The sequence below is a fragment of the Macrobrachium nipponense genome, chromosome 5 (assembly GCF_015104395.2).
Source record: "Macrobrachium nipponense isolate FS-2020 chromosome 5, ASM1510439v2, whole genome shotgun sequence".
In the NCBI taxonomy this organism is placed as follows: Eukaryota; Metazoa; Arthropoda; class Malacostraca; order Decapoda; family Palaemonidae; genus Macrobrachium; species Macrobrachium nipponense.
Genome location: NC_061107.1, coordinates 83,366,560 through 83,391,559, shown reverse-complemented (window position 1 = coordinate 83,391,559; position 25,000 = coordinate 83,366,560). Strand labels below are relative to the sequence as shown.

At 37.7% G+C, this 25,000-nt stretch overlaps 2 protein-coding genes across 3 annotated transcripts in view; both read left to right on the top strand.

The window, feature by feature from the left end:
• The window catches only part of LOC135215472 (neurocalcin homolog), a 736,775-nt gene that overhangs the window by 233,742 nt on the left and 478,033 nt on the right, over positions 1-25,000 (top strand).
• The window catches only part of LOC135215470 (neuronal calcium sensor 2-like), a 558,746-nt gene that overhangs the window by 130,764 nt on the left and 402,982 nt on the right, over positions 1-25,000 (top strand). The window contains exon 1 of one of the 2 annotated variants that reach the window (XM_064250210.1): positions 20,757-21,482. The exons of the other annotated variant lie outside the window; for it this stretch is intronic. The gene's annotated coding sequence lies outside the window, so the exon portion shown is untranslated. Of the gene's footprint in view, positions 1-20,756; positions 21,483-25,000 lie in introns of those variants that run through there. 2 annotated transcript variants of the gene reach the window in all.

Below are 25,000 nucleotides of genomic sequence, written 5' to 3'. Positions count from 1 at the left end.
ATATAATCCTCGCGTTCCGTATTTTCGTGATCCAGTTATACACTATATATATATATATATATAGATATATATATATATATATACGTATATTTATATAAATATATGTACTAATATATATATATGTGTGTGTTTGTGTGTGTGTGTAAAATCGAGCATGAATTTACTACCAAGTATCGTGAAAAACGTGTAATGAAGAGTTGGAGATTCAGACATACGTTCAGCGTTAGATCTGACCTTTTAAAGAGTGTAGTTTTCGTATTCCATTCTTTTGCGAACTTTGACCTTTTGATATAATTCCGTTGTGACCTCTGACTTTTGAGTGTAGTGTCCATATCCTTGCTATTGCCGTGCTAATTGTTGCATTCATTTCGCATGTTTAATATGGGACTTTTGTCGGCCGTTTAACACCCATTTTGACTCTTAAATCCTTGTTTGTCGTTCTGTTTAAATTATGATATTGCAAGTGGGCAAATCTCCTTTTAGCCCTAAGCTTTGGGTGAAATAAATTTGTAGCTTTATTTAAAATACAAATGTAATTGTACCCACTAGATTCCTTTTGAAAGGCCCCGTTTGGTGGTAGTGCCATCGGGGTGCCTCACGTGGTGCACCGTAGGCTTTACTTGAGGTTCCCTTAGGCAGGCCCCCTAGCTGCGACCCCTTTCATTCCTTTTACTTTACCCTCGTTCGTATTCTCGTCCTCCTTCTTACTTTCCACCTTCCGCTAACAGTTTTTTTATAGTGCAACGTCGAGGTTCTCTTCCTTTACACCTTTCAAACCTACTTTACCACCAGCTCCGAATGACCTCATAGGCCCCAGCGCTCGGCCTTTGGGTTATATCATATATATGCTCCAATTCCTTTTGGATGCAAAAAAAATATTTCCTTGTGAACGACTTCCTGTACTGAACGACGTGTGGCAGCTTAATACTGTTATAAAGGAAAAGCCGAAAGTGATATTCCATTTTCAGTTACTAGCAAACATATGTATACTGAAATTATGTATGAAAATTCGTAAAGTAACTTAGTCTACGGGCATAACCAGCCTCGTTTCACGGGCAGAACCAGCTCCGTTTCAAGGAATCCCTTCTCACCCCCGCCCCCTTCGGAGGCGGGTAGCGGGGTTAGGATGAAACCCCATTATAAACCATCTTGAGGGTCCCCATCGGACCAACCGTTTGGCCATGATTGAATGACAGAAGGACGGACAGACATTACGCTGATTACAGTAAGATGTAACTGATAACTTGAAGCACGGCATTCTTCCGGTAGTCGCGATTCAAAGGTGGTGAAAAGATAGCAAAAGATAACGACGTGCTTCATATATATAGACCCACGGAGTGCTGATTTTCGTCTTGGGGTCACCGTGACGTAATAATTGTCATTTTATCCTGCGTCAGGCATCGATTCCATTGATTATTAAGTATTTGCGTGTGTACTTGGACGTCCAGTCGGTGCTGGAAGTGGTTTCGTACGGCTGGGTCTCTGTTGCCTTTTAAGGGTCTCTCTCTCTCTCTCTCTCTCTCTCTCTCTCTCTCTCTCTCTCTCTCGTGTTTATTCTTTCGGTAACGTTTCCTAATAAGTAAAGGCCCTGGCTTCTGGTTGCTTATTCCCTTTATACATGGAGCTGTGTATATCTATCAACTGCTCGTGTTTGGCCTTTAAAGATCAGTATATGTCTTCGAAAGCTAGTGCTTGATAAATAGTTCTTTGGAATATATATATATATATATATATATATATATATATATATATATATATATATATATATATATATATATATATTCTTGCAATGCAAATAGAACTAATGACACCTGCATTGCTGATGCAGTTTGCCAAGAGATGCAGTTTAATTATCTAAAGTTTCCTCTAAAGCAAAACTGTCTACAGTTCTCATCTACAGTTCCATTTAAAAGATGGTTGATTACATTATGCGTTGCACGGTAAATTGTAGGCAGTCCGGAAGGTTCTCTATCATGGTAGTTCCCCAGCTGCGATGTTTTCTTCCTTTTACTTATTTACTCATATATTTTTTCTCTTCCCACCTAGCTGTCTAACTTCACCAACTTTACCTTTTCCCAGTTTTTACCTGTCCTCGATGGTCGTGTTAAACTCCATAAAGCGACGTTATTCTCCCAAATTTTAAAATTTTGAGTTTTGAACCTTTCATTCATGTCTCAAAGTTTCAAGCGAATATGCAGTGCATTTTTACCCCCTAGGCTATTCTCCTCGGATTTTGTAATTTATTTACCATTTTATCTCTTTATATATTTTATTATTTATTTATTTATTTATTTATTTATTTATTTATTTTATAATAACAAATTTCTTCTGTATTTTCCGAGGTAGAGCGAATTAGATATTAAAGGACATTTGTAGCTCGATGTTATGTATTTGAATCACGGTAATGTGATGTGACTCATATGAACACCATGTTTCTTTGGAAGATTGAATTTCAAGTTTGTGGTCCCTGTGGATTGTTCCACATGAATAGGGTTCACTTTTGAATTAATAATAATAATAATAATAATAATAATAATAAAATAATAATCAATAATAATAATAATAATAATAATAGTGTGCTGTTTAAATGTTCCAATAGATAAAACACTTTAAGGAACTTTCATCGGGAGTCTGTAACCCCATCGCTCGAATATCTTCGTATGCGTTCAGTGACCTGCCCAACCCACGATTATTGACGTCATTCTCTCTCTCTCTCTCTCTCTCTCAGCAGATTGACAGGATGATATATATGCGTGATAGTTTGGAATGACTGTGAGAGGTCTCTCTCTCTCTCTCTCTCTCTCTCTCTCTCTCTCTCTCTCTCTCTCTCTCTCGGACGGGGAGGTGGATAGAAGTGTGTTATAGTTTAGAATGGTTGTTGAAAACCCTAAGAGTGCTTTACAGTCGTTGATGAATCCTGATCCATGAATTATTTCTTTTGTGTCATTGTTTCGGCTCCCATTGTTTGCCGGCTATTTTTTGATTGATTGCTATCAAATCATTGCATTTGATATATTCCTTTGATGTTTCCTAGATGCGTTTCATCCAGCAAACAATTGTTTGTTTGGCTTGTTGGACAGAGGTTGATATTGACTTTTATATGTTTATTTGTCATGAAATCATTTATTTAATTTTTTGTCAAAGTATACCGTTGGATTCACGTGTATACGTTGCTTTGTGCCTCGTAAAGTTAATCAGATTTATTTGTTTTGACGCATCATTATCGTAATTTTTTTTTTTTTGGTAAATTCCCATACGGATTTAACCACAGAGAGTTCTTATTCCGTTGCAAGAACAATCTGAATGTAACAGACAATTTTTTTTCTCCATCTTCTAATATATTGGAAAGATTGCAACTTGAGGTTGCTTTTGAAACTGTATCTTATTTTTGTTTGTTTAATCAGCGCATGAGTCGATTCTATTGAGGGATGAGAGATGTGTATTTCTGGTGATAGAAGTTCACTCTCGACGTGGTTCGGAAGTCACGTAAAGCCGTTGGTCCCGTTGCTGAATAACCACTGGTTCCATGCAACGTAAAAACACCATACCAACAAACAAACAACAAGTGAGTAGGTGCAATGCCATTTTTGGTAATCCATTGCTAAGTGTGAATTTGGATGCCCTGCTAAATTATGAAGGCATTAATCTCTGCAAATGAAACTACTTATTTTTATTTTTCTCGAATAATCGTAAGCCACTGTAATATACATTTACTGGCGTAAATTGTGTACCATTCATATTGAAACCTTTGCGTCTTATAGAAAGAGTTGTAATATCTACTCATGTAACCCCCGTGGGTTCGTATTTAAACTATAATGAGTTCTAGAATCATAGATATTTTTGCCCCCTCTCTTAACAGTCACTGCAGCTGTGATATTTACGTACTGTGCTGTGCTTGTATTCTCAGAACTACTGCTTATTAATAAGTTTTATTGTCGGTCTTTGTAAGAATGTATTTACACAAACATCTACTGTGCATTTCCGCCCACTCGTTATCTAGAGTTGTACTGTTTTTTATTGCCACACTATATCCGTATATCATATATTTCTTAACCCTTTGATTTTCTCTTTCTTCACACATACAACACTTGTAGGCACTGCAAAAAGAAAAAAAAAGGGTCTCCTACAGTACATTACGCTTGGCAATGCAAATCAAGAGCTTAGGTGTTTCTTCCCCTCACAAAAGGCAGCCACACTTTCCCCTCCATAAAGAAGAATTGCCTTAAGAAACCCCTCATCCATTCGAGCTTATGCAAGTCTTACTCCTTATTGTCCTCACTCCGCATCTTCTTCGAAGCTCTTCTTTGTGTTCGCAGTGTCTCTCCGTAGGGGGATAGTGCCATCAGTGCACCTCACTCGCTGTACTGTGGGCATTACTTCAGGTTGTTTGCAGCGTGCCTTAGGCCCCTAGCTCCAACCCCTTTCGTTCCTTTTACTGTCCCTCCGTTCATATTTTCTTTCTTCCATCTTACTGAAACCTCTCCTAACAGTTGTTTGTTGGTGCAACTACGGGGTTTTCCTCCTGTTTTACCTCCTCGTTGGAAGAGTGGTTAAATTGCTCGCCAACGGATTCGGTAGTCGCGAGTTCGACTCTCCGCTCTGCCAACAAGGAATCAGAGGAATTTATTTCTGGTGATTAGAAATGAAGTCCTCCATATAATGTGGTTCTGATCCCACAATAAGCCGTAGGTCCCGTTGTTAGGTAACCAATTGGTTCCTAGCCACGTAAAAATATCTAATCCTTCAGGCCAGTCCTAGGAGAGCTGTTAATCAGCTCTGGTCTGGTTAAACTAAGATATACCTCACTTATACCTTCAAATCTTTTTACTCCCAATTACCCTCTCAGGGCTGGATGACTTCATAGGTCCCAGCGCTTGGCCTTCGGCCTAAATTCTGTATTCCAGTTCCAATTCCAACTTGATTCTTTAGCTTCATTTCCAGTTTACTCTCAAGAATGAGTTTCAACACTAAGAACTGTCACTATACACTTGTGACTGTTTCCTGACTGTCACTAGACTATTATGACTGCATGCAGACTGTTCACTGTACTGTTGTAACTGTATTCTGACTGTCACTATACTGTTATGACTGCATTCTGACTGTCACTGTACTATTGTGATTACATTCTGTCCCTCAGTATTCCATTGTGAGTGCATTATGACTGTCACAGTGCTATTGTGGCTGCATTCTGACTGTCACTATACTGTTTTGACTGCATTCTGACTGTCAGTGGTATTGTGACTGCATTCTGACTGTCACTATACTGTTGTGAATGCATTATGAATGTCTTTACTATTGTGACTGCATTCTAACTGTCACTATACTCTTGTGACTGCATGATAACTGTCAGTGGTATTGTGACTGCATTCTGACTGTCACTATACTGTTGTGACTGCTTTCTTACTATTTGTGACTAAATTCGGGCCGTACTGTGCCATTGAGACAGCATTATACTGTCACTATACCACTGTGACTGCTGTCTGATTGTCACTATACGATTGTGACGGCATTCAGAGTGGCACTGGGTTCTCTTTCACCCTGTGTTACCTTTTAGTGACACTTCTAAACCTCTCTGTTTGTTTGTGAATTTCGTTTTGTTAACCAGCTAAACTTAAGGTTTTTGGTAAACATGTAGCTCAGAGAGAGAGAGAGAATTTCCCTTGAATTTCTGGAGTTAATGAAGAGGAAATAGTTGCCACCTCACAGAAAATGGAGGAACTCCCCACAAAAAAAAAGTTTTATAGAGAATCCAGACAGTACGTTGGAATGCCCGATATCAGTTGCTATTGGTGTTCCTGAAGCGCTTGCAAGCATCATCATTCTCTTGATGATGACTCGTACGTGCAACCTTTATCGGAAATGAAATTCGAAACGAGAGACGCAATTTGTATGTTTATTTCATGATTGCAATGAAACAAATGTCGTTTGATGGGGTTGTGCGTTTTGGAAGTTACTAAAAGTACATTTTCAAGTTTTCGTAAATTTTTCATTCTTGGACCCTCTCACATTTAAGATTCATTTGAGTTGGAGTTATTTTGGAGAAGATTTTGATATTCTTTTAAATTTTATCATTCTTGAAGGGTTTCAATGTTAAAATTCTATTACATCTTGAGATTCCTTCATATTTTGAAATTATTTCGCACATAAGATTCTTTTAGATTGAGACATTCTTGCACATTTAAAAATTCTCTTTGCATTATAAAATTATTTCAGGTGTAAAATTATTTTGACATTTTAAAAATTACTTGAAATGTGAAATTCCATTGACATTTTGGCAATTTTTTTTTTTTTTTTTTTTTTTTTTTTTTTTGACATTTTAAGATTACTTGAAATGTAAATTTCCATTGACATTTTTGCAAAATTTTTTCGACATTATAAAATTACATGAAATATAAAATTCCATTGACATTTTGGCCTTATTTTCACATTTTGAAGTCTTTCTTGAGAATTAATGAACCAAGTAACGCCCATGAAAGCTGTTGTGCAAAGTACCAGCTTTTTTTTTTTTTTTTTTTTTCAATAGAAGTTTTAGAATAGGTCTCTCTCTCTCTGGGTTCCTTGTTTATATATATATATATATATATATATATATATATATATATATATATATACATGCTTATATATGTTTGTGTATGTATAACTCTCTCTCTTCCCAGAAAATGCTAGTCATTGTGCCTGGTTTCATTTTTCTTAATTTAAGGCAATAATCTTGTGTCAGAAAATACATAGAATAGCTTTTTTTTTTTTTTTTTTTTTTTTTTTTTTTTTTTTTTTACGCCAACGACCTTTTTTTTTTTTTGAAAAAAAACGTGCAATCGGACGTCACTCCTGAGAGGGACACGAGGCGAACGAGAAACAATCTCATTCATCCACGCGTAATTAAAACACCAGGACTCATTATCTTCTTCCCCCGTGTTTTTTTGTAACAATGAAACGGGTAATGGGCTACAAACCCCGTGTTCTGGGCCATTCGGAAACTTTCACCCCCTTACGGGGCAGGGAGATGATGCTGTCCTAATTTTTACTGTCTTACAGGAGCTATAAAGGGACTTTTGATGTTCTCAAGGAATGGGAGCGCCTTCACCATTTGGTTTGTGTGGCGGGAAGGGGGGGTGTGGGTGGGGGGGTTGGAGCATCTCCCTTTCCAAGAGGTCCATAATTCCTAATTAGGCGTTCAGATGCCCTAGGACGTGCTGCATTATTGATCAAAAACTTTTGGCATTTCTTGTGGCAACGCCGTCCAGAGATCATATCTTCATGCCACCGTGATCATGTCTTGATTCCACCGATGATGGTTTTAATTTCTTCTTGGCTATTGAATTAAGTCTGAATTGTTAAAGCATTTCGAATCCAAAGCTATTTCCGGTCTTTCGCCAATGAATGAATGTAACTCAGCCGCCTTGCTTCATTTTCCCCGTAGAGGGAACTGCGGTGCACTGTAGGCATTACTTAGGATTCTTTGCAACGTCCCTTCAGCCTCTAGCTGCAATATTTCTTCGAGATAACTTTCCAGCCTTTCCTAATAAATTTGTTTCAAAGTCTTTTAAACTTCCTTTACTCTCAATTTCCCTTTCAGCGCTGAATTAACCTCTTAGGTTGTAGTGATTGGCCTCTGGCCTAAATTTGACATTCCACTCCTCAACTTACAACTCACAGAGCGTTGGCGTCTTCATAAAAAGTGGGAAGTAATTTCGTGATAATGGATATTTTTTTTCACTAGTAACAGCAATTAATATGCAGTGTAAAAGAAATAGAACGACGAAAAATCATGAACAAACAACCAACCTATTAAAAAACTCATTCCTTCACTAGAGAATGTTTGGTTATACTCTTAGCTGTTTACAAAATGTGTGTATGTTTTTTTTATGTAAACGTTCAATGAGCGATGTTACAGGATGCCTTAATGGACTTTTATTGTAATCTCTCTCTCTCTGTTTTGATATGTGTTGCTTCCCTCGTAAATAAAACAGATTTTATGAAGTTTCGAAGAGTAGTGTTGTAGACATTCGTAAATCTCTCATCTCTTTCACTTTTGGGATCCTTATATATATATATATATATATATATATATATATATATATATATATATATATATATATATATATATGTATATATGATATCATTCGAGCTACAAATGTCCTTTAATATCATATTCACTCTACCTCGGTACATATATGAAAATATATCAATTCCCGAGGTGAATATGATATTAAAGGACATTTGTAGCTCGAATGATTTATATGAATCACGGTGATGTGATAAATATCTATATATCTATATATATATATATATATATATATATATTATATATATATATATACTATATATAATCAGTTAATTGGATATTCTATACGGCTGACATGTTTGAAGCATATCTGGATCTTTCCCAGATAGTGAAGGTAGGATGAAACCCCATTATAAACCATCTGAGGGGTCCCCACTATAACCCTGCCAAGTTTCATGCCAATCGGACCAGCTGTTTGACCGTGATTGAATGACAGACGGACTGACGGACGTAAACGCCCATTATAGTAAGAATATTATTATTATTATTATTATTATTATTATTATATTATTATTATTATTATTATTATTATTATTATTATTATTGAACAATCCCGCAGGTGTCATGGACTTGAAGTCCAATTATCCAAAGAAACTTTTTTTTTTTATATTACTTCTTTTAAGCTACTATCCCAACTACTTTCACTCGAAGTCTGGGAGATCTTTATCGTCGGGTAAGTAATCAGTTGGGTAACAAATCAGGCTACCGGGGGTCTTGGGGGCGCATATCCCCCTGGAAATCTTTTTAGGGAGTTAAATGGATTAATCGATCTCATTTGCATCTCCGATGAGGTTCGTTGCCGTAGTAGTTTTGAAGAGGACCTCTTCATTAGGTTTTATCTTTTCCGTCGTTTTTATGTTAATTGGACATTATCGGACAGTTCAGTTTTAATTTTTTCACTAGTTTTCATTCGATGCTAAAGAAAATAATAATGCTAAAAAAAAATAAAAAGTTTAATATGCATTTCCCTGATAGTGTTACTTGATGTGTTTGGATAGCGAGTGTCAATTATAATGTAGTGGATTTCATAAGAGGACGTCAGAGATATTTATGGTTGAGTAAGTTACTTACTATATTTTTTCATATCTTTATATTATTTTCCATAAAACAATTGCTAGGTGTTAAATACATACCTCTTAAAACGAAACAACAAAGGAAAAGGAAATAAATAAATAAATGAATAATATGTTGTTAAATACATACCCCCTTACAGAAACATTTACAGGATGTTAAATACATACTCCTTTAAAAAATTAGGAGAAAGACATTTACAGGATGCCAAATACATATTCCTAAAAAAAAAGCCGTATAAATTTCATTAAGACATATCCACGTTTATATACAATGTGTGTATAAGTAATATATTATTTTTGCTTATATCTTTGTTAGTACTAAGTATTTGTCAGTATTAAGTATAGTGGGTATAATGCTGCTCTTTGCTTATATCTGTGTCAAGTGTTAATTATGTTACAGTATTTCGTTAGCCAGTGTACAATACTGTAAATGAAATGACTAAACAACACATCGCACAAGGTATTCAGTTATAAAACAAGGCGTGATGCGACCTCCAGCTTACTCGAGACGCTTGCTAACATCTACGGCCAAATAGAGCGTTGTTTCGCGAGCGATAATTAGATTGAATGCGCTATACTTTATTAGAAATCATAAGTTCTGTACTGTTTAACTTGCACATTATTTATTTTTTACATTTTCATTTCAATAAATAAATCATAAATATCCTATCCTGAAATTCCTGCATCTTTAACTCGACGCGAAACACTTTTCAGACCTATTTAGGCTTTTCTATAGGGGTTTCCTACCCTCTCCTCTCTCTCTCTCTCTCTCTCTCTCTCTCTCTCTCTCTCTCTCACAACAAGAACAATAATAACAACAAAGTAGTTTGTAGGCTTACTCCCAGAATAAGCGAAACGTACAAAAGCATTGTCATTTATTTTACAAGTTTCAATAGACAGAGAAAGGCTGCTTTTATACTTCGGGAAATCTAAAACTCATTTGGATTTTTCTTCTTTCAGGTTGGTAGCGTTTGATGCTAATGTAATCAGGGCAAGAACACTCCCTAGGGAGAAGGTAAGGAGACAGCCAAAGTTTTTTTTTCTTTTCTTCGAATTAACCCAGAAAATTTTTATGTTTTTTTTTTTCTACGTTCGTTACTTTGCAATTTCCTCGTTGGTGCGTCCGCCGGAGATTTATGTTTTTATTTGTTTGTTTGTTTGGTTTGTCCTTATGGAATGAAAGGGAGAGAGGTTGTGTGAAACTAATGATGTCATTTATATGCATGACGAGGGCCTTATTTGTCGATAGATATTGTTTTGGGAGTTGGTCAGTCCAAATATTGCGCGGCCGTCATCGGCACCAGGCTGTAGCGTTGACAGGTCTGCTTTTATGGAGAATGCTTGTTTTCCTGGCGCTGTGCTTGAGCGAAAATCATGGGTAATTTGATCTATAAAACAGAGAGAGAGAGAGAGAGAGAGAGAGAGAGAGAGAGAGAGAGAGATTTGGAAATTATGGAACCAAGAAAGCAGACAGAGACACCGGATGAAAGTGAGTCATAACCAGAGAGAGAGAGAGAGAGAGAGAGTTGGAAATTATGTAATCTGAAGATGGAAGAAAGATAGGAGATAGAAAAACCAGATAAAAGATGTTTCAGGAGAGAGAGAGAGAGAGAGAGAGAGAGAGAGAGAGAGAGAGATTTGGAAATTATGGAAGCAAGAAAGCAGAGACACCGGATGAAAGTGAGTCATAACGAGAGAGAGAGAGAGAGAGAGAGAGAGAGAGAGAGAGAGATAGAGAGAGAGAATTTGGAAATTATGACGGTGGGATTTTTTCCAATATAGTGAGGTCGACAGAATAGCAAAAAAATTAATGTACCACTTAACCCGGGAGAGGAAATATATTGCGCTCTCGCGAGCGGCGTTCGAAATCCAGACAGTTTTTTGGGGGGGCGTCTGCTCTCTTAATATACTCCGGGAATGGATGTTTGAATGAGATGCTTCAAGTGTTAGCTTTCATTTTCGAACACGAAATAGTAGGCGGCGTGAATGAGACACTATAATTTGCAGTCAGTGATGAATCTGACTCGCGAATTTAATTGCACTTATTATGTGACACGTTCAGACGAGCGTTGCTCGTTATTCATTTGTTTATATTTGTGTTTTATATATATATATATATATATATATATATATACATATATATGTTTATAAATATATATATATATATATATATATATATATATATATATATATATCTATATATATATAATATGACTGGTAAAAGTGTTCTGTAACAACAGAATTCCATCTAATAAAAGGAGCCCATAAAAACACCAAATGTAGAGAGAAAAGTACTATATTTCAGAGACTGCTGTCTCTCTCTTCAGGTAATATGAATGAGAAAAGTTTACAGAAAAGGTGGTATTTATCACCAAGAGATTCGTCCACAAGTAAGCCCAATTTAGGTCAGCCCCCCTGATAATCTTCCTTAATCTTCTTAGCTTGGTTGAATGAACACTGCGTCGACGATGTCGGAGTCCAATTCCCTTTTGAGATGTTCATTACCTGCTTCTCTTTATTAAGGCCGATTCCATCATTTGACTCTTGTACCGGCAGTGCTGCTATAAATTACACGTGACATATTCCACCGTTTATTCTATGGTTATGTTCATTTATATGATTGAAAATAGCCGAGTTCTGTTGTCCATACCTAACTGACCGTTTGTGTTGTATTAATCTCTGGGGAAGTGATTTACTGTAAAATCCGATGTTAAGATTGGTCACAGTCCTGGCATGGGATCTCATATACCCCAGAGTCTTTGGGCGATGTCTTTTGTTGGACGTTAATCAGGGATTTGGCTAAGGTATTTGGGTAGGTAAATGCAAAAGGGTTGGATTTCCCAAGGGTGTGAGTTACTCTCTTAATCGTCTCCAGGTGGGGAATTTTTATTTTATTGTTGGGTGTGTCTCTGGTCTTGTCTTTAGGGGTCGGTAGAAAATTACGTTTGCTTTTGAATTGCTTTCTCAATTATATGGTCAGGATACTTTAAAGATGAAAGTTGCTTGCGAATTAGTTCAAATTCTTTTTCCAGGAAAATCTGGGGAACAAATTCGTAAGGCTCTTAAGAATAGGTTGCTAGCTAGACCTATCTTGATGGTATTGTCATGATAGCTAAAATAGTGAATATATGAAAGTGAGAACGTTGGTTTCTGTATATGGTAAATTTGTATTCTGTCGTGTCTCTGATTATTAAAACATCAAGAAAAGGAATTTTGTTGTCTGTTTCCCATTCAACTTTAAATTTGATGCTGGGCACTAATGCGTTTAATTTTGAGAGGAATTCATTAAAATTACCCCACTTATTATCCCAAAATGTTAGTATGTCATCCACGTATCTCATCCACAGCATGTTTTGGGTTTTATTGCATTTATTACTGTAGTTTCAAAGTATTCCATGTACAGATTGGCTAAAATAGGACTTAAAGGACTACCCATACTACACCCGAATTTTTGCTTGTAGAATGATTCCCGAATGAAAATACGTTATTAGATGCACATAATTCAACTAACTTTATTATTTTGTCAAGTGCCAAAGGGAAATGATCTGAATAGGGGGATAATTTTTCCCTTAAAAACTGAAGAACGTCCTGTACTGGTACTTTTGTGAATAGGGAGTCTACGTCAAGGCTTAAAAGTTTTATGTTGTGAAGTGGTATATGTGCTTCTCTGAATTTGTGACAAAAGTCTTCCGAATGTTTGATGTGACTGGGAGAAAAAGTGCCTAAAAAAGGAGAAAGGAGGCCAGCTAACCATTTAGAAATTTTGTAATTGAAAGCTCCGGCGCATGAAACGATGGGTCTGAATGGAAGATTGTCTTTGTGAGTTTTGGGAAGACCATAAAAGTAGGGTAATTTAGGATTAATTACTTTAAATTTCTCTAATAGTTCAATACTCTAAATTGGCTTACTTGTGGACGAATCTCTTGGTATAAATACCACCTTTTCTGTAAACTTTTCTCATTCATATACCTGAAGAGAGAGACAGCAGTCTCTGAAATATAGTACTTTTCTCTCTACATTTTGGTGTTTTTATGGGCTCCTTTTATTAGATGGAATTCTGTTGTTACAGAACACTTTTACCAGTCATTGTCAGCCCATTATGGAATTCAACCGCCTTTCCACGATTCTTCACTCACTTCCAGAAGTCAAGCCAGTTTTCCGCAAGTTTGAAAAAGAACTGAACAGACTACACCGGCTGAAAAACCAAAAACACTTTTTGGAAGAATGCCTCAAAGAACAAGTACTTCCAAAAATGTACGGATTCGGGAGATGGACTCTGCAGTCAAACCCCTTCCCTCTATCACACAAGATTTTCCTGGAAGAAAGAATCACCAATACGAGAAACGACATCTTCGTGCTACGCAGAGTGATATATGGAACTCAATCTAATCTTCGCCTCCTCACTACGGACCACGTATACAGGTATCTGATTTCATTCTGTTCCGACATTGCTGCCTATAATAGCGTGACTCATTCCAACAGACTTTTACGCAAGTTAAATAACCTAATAGATAATAGCGCATGGAATAATCTTGAACAACAAGACAAAGTTTTAAACTTATCCAACACCCCCCTTACTGTAAATCAACATTTAGTTTTAAATTTAGGCTTATCCTTTGCCCTAATGCCAGACCGCAAAAACAACCTAGACTTCATAGTGGCTTTTGATAAATTCATATCTGACAAAAACTACAGCCGTGAAGAGATATGTTTAAAAGGAGTGTTACTAAATGCTTTAACTGACCTTCATAAGAAATATCCTGTTCCCCGCAGATTCATGATAGCCATCCACTCGCTAAAAAAGTTAGATGTTATAATAAGTAGATCCGACAAAGACGGCAAAATTGTAATAATGGACAAAGACTTCTTACCTCGACAAAATCAACCAGCTCCTGAGCGACACAAATACTTACGAAAAACTGACGAAAAATCCCCTCCAGAACGTTCCCACAGAATTTTTTCGGAAAGTAAGATTAATTGGCCAAGACAAAAGAGTATTGAACTATTAGAGAAATTTAAAGTAATTAATTCCTAAATTACCCTACTTTTATGGTCTTCCCAAAACTCACAAAAGACAATCTTCCATTCAGACCCATCGTTTCATGCGCCGGAGCTTTCAATTACAAAATTTCTAAATGGTTAGCTGGCCTCCTTTCTCCTTTTTTAGGGCACTTTTTCTCCCAGTCACATCAAACATTCGGAAGACTTTTGTCACAAATTCAGAGAAGCACATATACCACTTCACAACATAAAACTTTTAAGCCTTGACGTAGACTCCCTATTCACAAAAGTACCAGTACAGGACGTTCTTCAGTTTTTAAGGGAAAAATTATCCCCCTATTCAGATCATTTCCCTTTGGCACTTGACAAAATAATAAAGTTAGTTGAATTATGTGCATCTAATAACGTATTTTCATTCGGGGAATCATTCTACAAGCAAAAATTCGGGTGTAGTAGGGGTGGTAGTCCTTTAAGTCCTATTTTAGCCAATCTGTACATGGAATACTTTGAAACTACAGTAATAAATGCAATAAAACCCAAAAACATGCTGTGGATGAGATACGTGGATGACATACTAACATTTTTGGGATAATAAGTTGGGGTAATTTTAATGAATTCCTCTCAAAATTAAACGCATTAGTGCCCAGCATCAAATTTAAAGTTGAATGGGAAACAGACAACAAAATTCCTTTTCTTGATGTTTTAATAATCAGAGACACGACAGAATACAAATTTACCATATACAGAAAACCAACGTTCTCACTTTCATATATTCACTATTTTAGCTATCATGACAATACCATCAAGATAGGTCTAGCTAGCAACCTATTCTTAAGAGCCTTACGAATTTGTTCCCCAGATTTCCTGGAAAAAGAATTTGAACTAATTCGCAAGCAACTTTCATCTTTAAAGTATCCTGACCATATAATTGAGAAAGCAATTCAAAAAGCAAACGTAATTTTCTACCGACCCCTAAAGACAAGACCAGAGACACACCCAACAATAAAATAAAAATTCCCCACCTGGAGACGATTAAGAGAGTAACTCACACCCTTGGGAAATCCAACCCTTTTGCATTTACCTACCAAATACCTTAGCCAAATCCCTGATTAACGTCCAACAAAAGACATCGCCCAAAGACTCTGGGGTATATGAGATCCCATGCCAGGGACTGTGACCAATCTTACATCGGATTTACAGGTAAATCACTTCCCCAGAGATTAATACAACACAAACGGTCAGTTAGGTATGGACAACAGAACTTCGGCTATTTTCAATCATATAAATGAACATAACCATAGAATAAACTGGAATATGTCACGTGTAATTTATAGCAGCAACTGCTGCCGGTACAAGAGTCAAATGATGGAATCGGCCTTAATAAAAGAGAAGCAGGTAATGAAACATCTCAAAAGGGAATTGGACATCCGACATCGTCGACGCAGTGTTCATTCAACCAACGCTTAAGAAGATTAAAGGAAGATTATCAGCGGGGTGACCTAAATTGGCTTACTTGTGGACGAATCTCTTGGTATAATACCACCTTTTCTGTAAACTTTTCTCATTCATATACCTGAAGAGAGAGACAGCAGTCTCTGAAATATAGTACTTTTCTCTCTACATTTTGGTGTTTGTTATGGGCTCCTTTTATTAGATATTATTAATATATAAATATATTATATATATATATATATTGTGTGTGTGTAAATCTGTATATTTACATATATAATGGTTATATATATATATATATTATTATATATATATAGATATATATATATATATACACACACAAATACATATACAGACACATACATACATATTACATACTATATATATTTTAGTGTATGTATGCATTCATATATCTATATAATATATATATATATATATATATATATCTATATACACACACACTATCAGACGGACTGACAAGCAAACTAACAGGCTCGGTAAATGCATAGTAATCATTCCAAATTCGGTTCGTGTACTTTCATAATTGCGTTACCTTGTACAGAACAACTCGATTTGTCTGATTCTGTACAAACGATGAATTTTAATGGAACGTCCTCCTTGCATTCTCGTCCCTCCTGACATCCTGTCTTGTACCTTTATTTCACTCCTTTTTTTTCTGTCCGTCCTCATATCTTAAGAATTGCTGAGGCTAGATGGCTGCAAATTGGGATGTTGATCATCCATCCTCCAGTCATCAAACATACCAAATTGAAGCCCTGTAGCCTCAGTCATTTTAATTTTATTCAAGGTTAAAGTTAGCCATAATCGTGCCTCTGGCAGCTATATAGGACAGGCCACCACAGGGCCGTGGTTAAAGTTTCTTGGGCTGCGGCTCATACGGCATTATACCGAGACAACCGAAAGATAGATCTATTATCGGTGGCCCTGATTTTACGCTTGTTTTCGTTATATACAATTTATACAATTTACGTTACTTTTCATTGGTCTTATTTTATAAAGGTGGTGACCTCTGGGATAGTCTATAAGTCTGCCTTACTCATGAGTCACTTTCCTGCCTTGTTGGTGCATTTTGTCTGATTTCTCATTGCTGTTGTTGCTGCCTTGCGGATGTAGGCGTGTTCGCTTTTGTCTCTCGCGTCCTTGTGAAGGTGAGAATTTAGTGGAAATGCCAATGTCATTGTCTGGGCGAGTACATGTATTTTATATATATACCTATATATATATTTATTTATTTATTTATATACAATACACACACACACACACACACACACATATATATATATATATATATATATATATTATTACTTATATTTATATTTATATAATAATATACACTTGTATAAAATGATCCTGCGGTCATAGCAGTATCGGCCTTTCCTCACAAGGGTGGGAGCAACCTATCTGGGTGTGTTTCCGGAAGGCTCAGTTGCCTACCTGGAAGTTAGTCGATTGATGGGGGTTAGGTACAGGTACGAGGGATGAGAGGGTATGAATTCTGTCTTCAAAGAATTGGTTAGAACCAGAAGGTCACAAAGTAATAGAGAGAGAGAGAGAGAGAGAGAGAGAGAGAGAGAGAGAGTTACAAGGAGTTACAAGGATTAGGATGTCTCGAAGACTTGTTAGTCCATCCGAGGAGACAGCGTGTGATCACTGATCTCTAGAAGCAGGTTTTACTGTTCATTCAGTGTCCTAAATGATTTTGTCTAGCTTTCTTTTAAACTCCTTCACACTTGCTGTTTACAACTTCTGGTGGCAGTTTATTCCACGTGTCACATATCTTGTATGTAAAGAAGTTCCCACAATGAGATGTGTTGAATCTCCTCAGTTCTAGTTTCCATTCACGTATAACGTAAATAGGTTACTGTCTACTTTTGTTTTGCCTTTCAGTATTTTAAATGTTTCTATTAGTTGTCCTCGCAATCGTCGTGTTTCTAAGTCATACATGTTCAGGCTCTCTAGTCGTCTTTGGTAACCTATTTGCCTGATGGATGGAATTAACTTTGTGGCTCGTGCTTGTACTCCTTCTAATCTATTTATGTCCTTTCTTAGTGTTGGTGACCAAAACTGTACTTCATATTCAAGACGAGGTCTAACTATTGATGTGTAGAGAGAAAGAAGGGCGAGAAAGAGCAGAAAAGAGCATGAGAGAGAGAGAGAGAGAGAGAGAGAGAGAGAGAGAGAGAGAGAGAGAGGTCATATATAGTAGATGAAATATAATAACTCATAGAGGTAGGATATTGAAATAAGAGCAAAAAAGAAGCCGTGACAGAAATACAGCAACTTGTTAATGCATTGGTGCCTTTTGCAGTTTAAAGGTGCATTACGCTTTCTCACTTTCTCTCAAGGGCCTCAGCATCCATGACGCTGCAGGAGAGGGAATTTAAAAGACTTTCCAGGGACTGGGAACCACTGTGCCACCTCGTGGTTTTTTTTTTCTGGCCTTTTTTTCAGATTTTTAATATTTTGGATTTTTTTTGTCTTTTAGGTTCTTTTTTAGTCTGAAATTTTTTATGTCTAACATTTTTTGTCTAGTTTTTTGTCTTAGATTTTTCAGTCTAAAAATTTTTAGTCTTAGATTTTTTCGTCATTTAGAATGTCTTCAGTCTTTTAGAGATTTTTCGTAGCATTTTAGACGTGCTAATCTTTAATGTTTTTTCCAGAATGATTTTTTTAGTCTTTGACTTATATTATAGTCATAGTTTTTTTAGTCTTCTGTTCTTTTTAGGCTTCTACAGTTTTCTTAATTAAAGTATAAGTTATGAGTTCTGTACCAATGTACTACTTCTGGAAATGCAATGGTATACATACATCAGATGGATTGATATTCTATGCACAGTGTTGCATGTATGTATAAGTATTCATGAATAGCCTCCGTGTATAGTGTATGTATTTTTACCTTAAAACCATTGAAATTAATCAGCATGTTATTATTATTATTATTATTATTATTATTATTAATATTATTATTATTCAATCTTCTAAAGGTGTCATTTGAAAGAAATTAACAGAACGTAATGGGGAATACAGAATGGAAGAGAGATCGGTTATTAGGAAATGAAAAAAATACCTTAAAATGTGAATAACAGATATTAAATCATTAAAATCCCCAATTTCCTTGCAGCAAAAAAAACCGTAACTTGGAAAAGTTATTTGATGACGATACCTGCAATTTGTGTCGGTCGCATGTTAGACGCTTATGACATTTTCTATTGATCTCTTGAGGAAGGGATTCATTATTACCGAGCGAAGTTAGTAGCAGCGGTAGTGGTATAGGCGACTTAAGAGTATCGAGATATATACTATACTTTTTTTTTTATTTACATTTTCGTCTTTAAGGGACTCTGTGTCCTGGTTGGAGCCGAGATTGAAATGGTCTGGAATTGGGCAAAGTAGGAAGGAAATGTGAAAAGGGAGAGTAAGTGGAAAAGGGAAGTGGAAGATGGAAGAAAGAGAGGAGACAGGGACGCCGGATAAGATATGTATCAAAACGAAACAGAGAGAGAGAGAGAGAGAGAGAGAGAGAGAGAGAGAGAGAGAGAGAGAGAGAGAGAGAGTCTGGGAAGGTGGGTGTGGTTGGAACGAGACGAAACTTGCAGTCGGCGCTCAGGTGTGTGCCAGTGGTACCTCAAGCGACGTTTCTAACTTATAATGATGATGACGATGTTGGGGATTATGATGATACGAGTGCTCATACGGTGGATGGAGATACACCAACACCGTCATCATCATCGTCCTCGTCATTATCATCATCACTCCCACCATCACCATCACCATCAGCAACATGTCGGCGCCCAGTCACCTTGCAACGTCAGAGCGTCTTTTATCTGCGTTGGCTGACGCACGATGATGCTCTGGTTTTGTCTGTGTGGGTGATGCCTTTCTCTCTCTCTCTCTCTCTCTCTCTCTCTCTCTCTCTCTCTCCTTCTTCTTCTTCCTTAATGTCATCGCAGCTATACTAATTAGCGGTATAGCTCTCTCTCTCTCTCTCTCTCTCTCTCTCTCTCCTCTGTAGCCTTTTCACTGTTTGATGCCTCTGTTTACCTCGTTACCACCGGCCTCTCCTTAACTTAAAGGGGGCCACTTCGGGTTGCGCCCCCCGCCCCCTGGCCCTCCGTAAGGTGGTACGCCTCCTCCTGCTCCTCCTCCTGCTCCTCCTCTCCTCCTTCTGCCGTTCATTTCTTGTTTTTTTCCCTCTTCTTCTTGCCTTTCGGCTATGTGTTGTAGTCCCGTCTGCCTGCCTTGCGGACCTTATCATCTCTCTCTCTCTCTCTCGTCTCTCTCTCTCACAGACGCACACGCTAATATAAATATATATATATATATATATATATATATATATATATATATATATATATATATTATAGTGAGTTTATTTTCTCAAACGAACATATACATTATATGTATATGTAATTCATAATATATGTTTGTGTTTGAGAACATAAACTCACTATAATATATATATATATATATATATATATATATATATATATATATATAGATATATATATATATATATATGTGTGTGTGTGTGTGTGTGTGTGTGTGTGTGCGTGTGTTAACATAGTGTCTGTGTTCACATCTGCATACATTCTTCTATTTCGTCTCTTCCTTTTATCGCGGACAAATTCTTTAAAATCCTTCAACAAAAGTGCAATGGATGCACGATGCTCAAGGCAGCTCCCCGGTCCCACTCGCCCAAAAAGCGGTGGTAGGAATGGCCCATTCGGATTTTGACCAATCGAATAAAAATTGGCCTCTGCAAATATGCCGAGTATATAGACAGCGCTGGAATGATGTGAGGCTGGCGACGGATGAGAGAGAGAGGAGAGAGAGAGAGAGAGAGAGAGAGAGAGAGAGAGATGCAAGGTTGGTACAGATAAATGTGGGTGTGTATATATACAGAGGAAAACGATAGAGAGGAAGTAGTGAAGCTGAGAGAGAGAGAGAGAGAGAGAGAGAGAGAGAGAGAGAGAGAGAGAGAGAGAGAACAGTGAAAGCTGACAGTGAGGGAGAGAGATAGAGAGAAGATTGAGGCTGATAGAGAAAGAGAGAAATGAGGCTGAGAGAGAGAGAGAGAGAGAGAGAGAGAGAGAGAGAGAGAGAGAGAGGGGTGTTTCCAGCCAAGACACAAACACACTCACCGGCCGCAGTCACCCACCACCTGTGCCGTCGTGAGAATCTCTCTTCTGTTGAGAAATTGAAAAGTTTCGTGTTTGTGTGTGTATGTGTGCGAGTCAGTGTTTGTTTGTTTATTTATTCGAAGCACGCGCCTCCATACATGTGACTGGTGGGGCGACTACTATTATTCTCTCTCCTCTTTCTCTCTGATTGGATAGGACCCCTTTCAGATATCCTGTTGGTGGAGCCGAAGGAACCTTATTGGTGTCTGTCAGGTTGCTCGGGGGGACCAGAGTAGAGGGAAGGGGTGTGTGTGTGTGTGTACTATAGGATGGCGAGGCCCCGGTTTTTGAAAGCAGCCTAAGAGTGGGAATCGGAGACACAGCAGGAGGAGGATATAGTAGACGATTCAAAATACGTCGTCCTGGGGAAGTGTTTTTATTTTCCCTCCTCATTCGGTCGTCAGCATCAAGGTAGAGAGAGAGAGAGAGAGAGAGAGAGATTCCGAGAGGCACCGAATAATAAAGAGAAGATTTCTTACGCTGCGTTCATCCAAAAAGATAGAGAGAGAGAGTGAGAGAGAAGAGAGAGCGAATTGAAAGAGATATTTATCCCTTCGTCAAGTGTCACCTCTGTCGATTTACTCGAAGGTGGGAAAAAAATCAGTTATCCTGGACCAAACCTCGCCGCCCGTAACTTAACCAATTCTTCAGCTTATTGGATTCCGTTGCTGCTGCCTGTTTTTCTTGACGCAGGTAAGTGAATATATATATATATATATATATATATATATATATATATATATATATATATATATATATATATATATATATATATATGGTTGTGGTTTTTTCTGTGTCCATTACATTTGCAAATGATTTTAGGCTAACTCGATTTGTCAGTGTTTCCTGTGCCGTTAACCGCCAGAATGTATCTCCTATCCGAAGGTTGGGCGTCACTGAAATTCGTCTCACCTTTCACTAGGTACAGACCATGAAATTTCTTTTGACTTTCAGCTGCATATTTTGTTTTGACGTATTAGGTGTTCAACGACTCACCGGCCATTCTGATAATGCGTTCTGCTTCAGGATCGTTTACTTTGGGACTTACTCCCTCCCCCCCTCTCTCTCTCTCTCTTTCTCAGGCCGTTCACACCTCCTTCGTCGGTATGCGCGAGAGTTTTGGTTTGCAAACATAAACATTGCCTCGCTCGCTGCCATGTGGCGTTCGTTATCCTCACGCCCATTTTCTGTCAGTGCTTGTGCCTCGCCCAGTGGTTGCCATGCCAAGGTATGGGACTGGTTGCCTGGAGGGCCTCATGGTAGGTAGGTAGGTAGGTACCAATAGGTTTTGCTTGTTCATCGCTCGCACTTGCGCGCCAGTTTCAATGCAGTTGCTCGCTCCGTTCTGTTTTGCTTCGGTCTTGGGCAGTTCTTGTTCTGGGAACTCCTGCCTGCTTGCTTGCGTTTAGTTTGCCCCCGCGTGTTCCTATTGTCTTGGTCGTCGTTAGTTTCCGCGACGACAAACATTTGTCTTGATTGTATAATCTATCGCATTGGTGGCCGTTTTAAACGTTCATACTTAAGCACAGGGATGATTCCGCAGAATTCGAGCTTTGTTGGCAGTCGGTATTGTCGCTTTTGTCGCGCCAACGTAACATTGTTGTAAGCCCAATGTAAACAAAAGTACCACCATGGGTGGGGGTTGGGTCTAGTCTGCATCACATCTATACTCGTCCACGTTTACGTCGGCGAGGCTTAAAGAAGCTATCATTGTCGCAATAAACGGAGATTGGAAGCTCCAGTTGCTCGGCACGTTTTTATATTATAAGTATACTTTGCTGTGGGCGCTTTGCGCAGCAGTCTCCTCGAAGATGTCCTCTTCTGTCGTGTTTGAGAAGCATCCCACAAGGATACTACCCTCCACCAAGGGGTTGTAAGAGTCTAATCCTCTGGGCTGATCTTTGAACCCTTCACCTAAATACCTCGTGCATTATCATGCATCACGCGCGTCTCAAAGCGCCCTTGTCCACCCATGCTGCCTGCTGCCACACCTGCCCCAACTCCGCCCCTCCCCCACCTCAATTCCCACCACCTAGCGCAACAATTTTCTCATCCTACGTCTCCATTTGCATGTTGTCTCTTTGATTGGTTGCTCATTTGAAGGCGGGAGTCGCCTCCTCGCATGCGAAGTGTCTAGCTCACATAATCTGGGAGTCTGGTCTTCCCGGAAGGATTATGTTAATGTGGAGAATTCTTGCGTTTACGTCACTTGTGTTACCTTTGGAATTTGGAATGTCTTCAGTGATTACTGATTCGAAAACTGTGACGTCGGGGTGGCACCAGGTGTTTGCCTCAGGTAGAGATATTATGGTACTGACGAGGTGGCCTGGTTGTCTTAATATTTATTAAGTTTTTTATTTATTTATTTATTTATTGTTTAGTAACAGAGTTCAAAGCATACTTGCAGCTGTAAGGTCGTCGTTTAGAATTCATTACTAAGTTTCCATAATACATAGCGGATGAAGCTCGCAAATTCTATAAATTGCTTCAAGTCCTTGTTTATTATTGGAACCGCACATCATGTCAGTGTTAAGGATTCATGCTCAATTCTATTGTTTGGAGAATGGAATGTGCAGTCGCATCGTTGTTGTCATGTCAGATTTGGTTCTATAAGAAACCTCTGTTTAATGAAACTCATCTGTTTAATTGCTTTTCATGGAGGTGACCTTGTCGGGTTTTTACACAACACATGTTATGGGTCTGCTCCGAATTTAACTTGTAAACTTGTCAACAACATGCTATTTAAAGACTATAAATACGGCTTCTACATCGAGTCCCTATGGTAGTTATTCTCTTTATCAGCCATCTTGCAATTAGCCCTTTTTGTTAGTTATTCTCTCTATCAGTCATCCTGCAATGGAATCCTTCTTGGCAGTTATTCTGTCTTGTGAGTCTTCCTGCAATGAGTTGTTTTTTTATAGTTATTCTTTTTGGTAGTTATTCTCTCTTATCAATCATCCTACAATAAGTGCTTTTTGGTAGTTATTCTCTCTTATCAAACATCCTAAATTAAGTTCGTAGTTATTCTCTATCAACCATCCTGCAATAAGTTCTTTTGGTAGCTATTCTCTCTTATCATTCATCCTACATTAAGTTCCCATTTGTAGTTAATTCTCTCTAACAGTCATCCAACATTAAGTTTCTCTTGGCAGTTATTCTCTATCAACCATCCTGCAATAAGTTATTTTTGGTAGTTATCCTCCATCAACCATCCTGCAATAAGTTATTTTTGGTAGTTATCCTCCATCAACCATCCTGCAATAAGTTCCTTTTGGTAGTTATCCTCCATCAACCATCCTACAGTAGGTTCTGTTTGGTAGTTATTCTCTATCAACCATCCTGCAATAAGTTTCCCTTGGTAGTTATCGTCTATCAACCATCCTCCCATAAGTTCTTTTTGGTAGTTATTCTCTCTTATCAATCATCCTGCAATAAGTTCTTTTTGGTAGTTATTCTCTCTTATCTCTCATCTTACATTAAGTTCATTTTGGTGGTAGTTATTCTCTCTTATCAATCATCCTACATTAAGATCATTTTGGTAGAAATGTAGTTTTCTTCTTCTGGACTAAAGCCGTGATAAAACTGCCTTTGGGTATTAAAAGCAGCTTCTCAGTTTTCATTCAATCTTTAGTGTAAAATTACTCATGGATTTATCTTGTTTAATTTTGATACCCTTCTTGTAGCAAATTTGAAAACCTCTGACTTCCCCTTTCCTTTTAATGTACTGCTTATTATATGTACTTTTTACAGCTATAGTTATAAGTTTTTCGTAAACGTATTACGATTTTATATTGAGATTCAACGTTGGACATTTTCCCCTCCTTGGAAGTGACCGTTTAGAAGAAAATTACAAGAAAATAGGAGGATTCTGATGGTTATAATGCCGGGCTACATTTCGGGAGACTCCGTGGTTTCTTTACCTCGTTGTTGTTGTGTAACTTTTTAATCCCTTTAAATCAGCCCTTCCTATCGTAGGCCTAACGAAACCATCGCCAATTAGCCGGGTTTGACTTCTCATTCGTTTCCGTAGGCTTATCTCCACTGAAATGACGGAGCCCATACCTTCGGTTATTCTGAGCACCTGCCGAGTTTCACTTTCTGTTTTAGATGTTTCGTTGTTGTTTTTCGTAATCATTCGAGCTTCCAGTGATGGAGGTTTTTTTTTTATATATATATATATATAAAAAATAAAGACGCTAATGACATCGCCC